General features: G+C 53.1%; 1 protein-coding gene across 1 annotated transcript in view; it reads left to right on the top strand.

The window, feature by feature from the left end:
- The first annotated feature begins 1,474 nt into the window (after positions 1–1,474).
- Positions 1,475–3,795, top strand: part of DDX39A (DEAD (Asp-Glu-Ala-Asp) box polypeptide 39A) — an 8,799-nt gene continuing 6,478 nt past the window's right edge. The window contains exon 1 of the mRNA XM_011953207.1: positions 1,475–1,586. The gene's annotated coding sequence lies outside the window, so the exon portion shown is untranslated. The remainder of the gene's footprint in view (positions 1,587–3,795) is intronic.

Here is a 3,795-nt window from a genome sequence, read left to right as displayed (position 1 = left end):
CCCAGGCTGGAGTGCAGGGGCGCAATCTCGGCTCCGCCTCCCAGGTTCACGCCATTCTCCTGCCTCAGCAGCTTTCCAAGTAGCTGGGACTACAGGTGCCCGCCACCACGCCCAGCTAATTTTTGTGTTTTTAGTAGAGATGGGGTTTCAGCATGTTGGCCAGGGTGGTCTTAAACTCCTGACCTCAGGTAATCCATCCACTTTGGCCCCCCCCAAAGTGCTGGGATTACAGGTTTCAGCCACCACGCTTGGACTGCAAAACCCCACCTTTACAAAATTTTTAAAAATTAGCTGGGCATGATAGGTAACAGAGTCACACCCTGAAGCAGGAGAGAGGAAAGTGGAGGGAGAGAGGGAGGAAGATAGGAAAATAAATCTGCCAGGATCTAATGAAGCTCAGTGACCATGTCACCATGCTACTCCTAGGTATTTAAAAGAAATGAAAATTTATCTTCCCCAAAATAGTCTTACAGTACAAGTTTATTAAGAGTGACCAAAGACCGGAAACAATCAGTTAGCCAAGAACAGGTGGGTGAAACTATATTGGCTACATTACAGTATAGCCACACAATGAAATACCACTCAGCAATAAAAACGAGCTGTTGATATCCCCACAACACAGACAATTCTCAAAAACACTTTGTTGGGGCCAGGCAGAATGGCTGATGTAATCCTAGCACTTTGGGAGGCTGAGATGGGCAGATCACATGAGGCCAGGAGTTCGAGACCAGCCTGGCCAATATGGCGAAACCCCGTCTCTACTAAAAATATGAAAATTAGCCAGGTGTGGTGGCGGGCGCCTGCAGTCCCAGCTACTCAGGAGGCTGAGGCAGGAGAATTGTTTGAACTCGAGAGGCGGAGGTTGCGGTGAGCAGAGATTGCGCCACTGCACCCCAGCCTGGGTGACAGAGCCAGACTCCGTCTCAAAAAAAAAAAAAAAAAGTTTTGTTGAGCAAAAGTCAGACACAAAAGACAACCTATTGCATGCTTCTACTTATGTGAAATTCAAGGAGACACAACTATCATGGAGTGATAGAAATCCAAATACTGCAAAATGTTCTCTCCACTCGAACCATGCCAAGCTCCCTATTCTTTTTCAGAGCCTCCACTGTGGAGGACCCCAGGCCGCAGATTGATAGCAACTGGGACAGTTCCGGTTTCAGCACCCAGCGCAGAAGCCACGCTTCGAAAAGGGTGGGGCACACGCCAAGGGGCAACCATCTGGTCTTCAGTTATCAGTACTAAACATGGCGGCACCCACCGAGCACCACACCCAGATCACGAGACCGCGCGCTGCCGGCCCCAGTCTGTCGGCTCACTGGGGCGCGCCTACTTTTAGATTGACCAATGAACGCGAGGCGTAAGGCAGGCCCTCTTTCTTCCCGTCTCCGCCAATAATGTCCCAGTCCCTTCCACAGGGCCCAATCACTGCTTCAGCCTCTCTTGAATGAAAAGGCAGCGGTCCAGTGAGCAGAGCAGCAGCCCGACGCAAGAGGCAGGAAGCGCAGCAGCTCGTGTCTGAGCGCCCGGCGGAAAACCGGTTAGAAGCCTCTCTTAGCAGCACGCGGAGAAGAACGGGGAGCCAGGTGAGCGGCGGATCCCGGGCGCGGGGCAGCGGTGTGGGGACGTCTGACCTGAGAGCGAGAGGACTAGGGGAGACGTTGGGAGCTAAGGGGAGGAGGAGAAAGGGTCGCGAGACGAGGGGGGGCGGGGCGGTTGGTGTGTTAGAGTGCTGTGTGTTGGCCGTTGGGGACCGGAGCGCATGCGCTAGGGGTGGGCCGGCCGTTGGCGCGCGGGGCTCGGGGCCCGCTTCTGGGAGGGGCTGTCATGGCCGACGGCGCTCCGAGTCCCACTTGGAGTCCGTCAGTCCGTCCGAATAGACCCCGCGGCGGCCTGGGGCCATTTGGAGAGGGACGAGGGCGTGACGCTGGGGTCTGGGGCCTGGGTGGGAGAAGTCGGAGCTTCCAGTTTTCAGGGGTTTCTTTGGGTCCGAGGGACTTGACCCCTTTCCCAGTTTACTTTCTTCTTGGTCTACTTTTTACGGGATTCGGGATTCTGAGATTTGGGGCACATAAGACTTTCTTTTGGAAGGCCGGGCGCGGTGGCTCTTGTAATCTCACCACTTCAGGAGAGACCAAGGAGGGCAGATCACTTGAGGTCAGGAGTTCGAGACAAGCCTGGCCAACATGGTGAAACTCCGTCTCTACCAAAAAAAAAAAAAAAAAAAAAAAAAAGCCAAGCGTGGTGGCGGGCGCCTGTAGTCCTAGCTACGCGGGAGGCTGAGGCACGAGAATCGCTTGAACCAGGGAGGCAGAGGTTACAGTGAGCCGAGATGGCGACACTGCACTCCAGCCTGGGTGACAGTGCGAGATTCTGCCTCAAAAAAAGAAAAAAAGACTTTGTTTTGGAAATAGGAGTCCCCAGGTGGGAATAAACTCCGGGGTGGAAAGCCTGCCCGGGGACAGTTGAGGGTAAATGGGTATACGTGGCGTGTCTGGGTTGTGAGTTCCCTGCTGTCACCTTTCAAGTTCATCCGCTTCTGGCGCCTCAGCGGTCATGGCCACCCACTTTGGGCGGGGAAAACCCCGCCGGATCCTGTTTTGAGTTTTTAGATCCTGTCCAGCCCGGTTTCTCGAAAATTTTGTGTGTTAACGGATTCAAATTGCCCCAATTTATGTTTCTCTGTCTCTCTCTCTTTTTTTTTGAGACAGTCTCGCTCTGTCGCCCAGGCTGGAGTGCAGTGGCACTATCTCGGCTCACTGCAACCTCCATCTCCCGGGTTCAAGCAAGCACATCCGGCTAATTTTTGTATTTGTAGTAGAGACGGGGTTTCACCATATTGGCCAGGCTTGTCTCTTAATTCCTGACCTCAAGTGATACGCCCACTTCGCCTCCCAAAGTGCTGGGATTACAAGTGTGAGCCACTGCTCCCGGCCCCAATTTCTGTTTTTAAGTTTATTTTTCTTGAGAAAGGGTCTCCTTCTGTCACCCAGGCTGGAATGCCGTGGCGCCATCACGGGCAGCCTCGACCTCCTGGCTCAAGCGATCCTCCCCAGCACAGCCTTCCAAGTAGCTGGGACTACAGGCCCATGCCACCACACCCGGCTAATTTTTTTAAAAAATTGTTTTTGTATAGACGGGGTCTCGACTTATTGTCCATGTTGGTCTCGAACTCCTGGGCTCAAGCCATCCACCCACCCTGGCTTCTCAAAGTGCTGGGATTACGGAAGTGAGCACCATGCCTGGCCTGCCGCAAATTTCTTTCCCCACCAACAAAACAACTTTGCTTTATTTCCTTAAAATACAGCATCTCTTGGCCACCTAAATGTGGAGCCCAGAATAGACTGTGGCTCTTCTCTACCCATGGATTGCTCAGGGAATGTTCCTGTCTTGTGGCATGTCCCACCCTTTCTTTCCTTACGTCATGCCCCTACCCTGGTTACTTCTCTTTCATTTGGTGACTGGTTTTCCCTGCTGCTGGTCTTAACCTCCCCCTTCATCTGTGGAGTAAATTACAGTACTCTTGGGCAGATCCTGATTGACTCAGCTCCAACCTAATTAGCAATTCCCTATTGCTTAGCAAGTACACATGCCCAGGCTGGGCGTGGTGGGTGGCTCATGCCTGTAATCCCAGCACTTTGGGAGGCAGAGGCAGGAGGTTTGCTTGAGTCCAGGAGCTCACGACCAGCCTGGGAAGCATGGTGAAACCCTGTCTCTACTAAAAATACAAAAATTAGCCAGGCGTGGTGGCATGCACCTGCCTGTAATCCCAGCACTTTGGGAGGCAGAGGCAGG

This window comes from Colobus angolensis, unplaced genomic scaffold (assembly GCF_000951035.1).
Source record: "Colobus angolensis palliatus isolate OR3802 unplaced genomic scaffold, Cang.pa_1.0 Scaffold36, whole genome shotgun sequence".
NCBI lineage: Eukaryota > Metazoa > Chordata > Mammalia > Primates > Cercopithecidae > Colobus > Colobus angolensis.
This window is presented reverse-complemented; position numbering and strand designations above follow the sequence as displayed.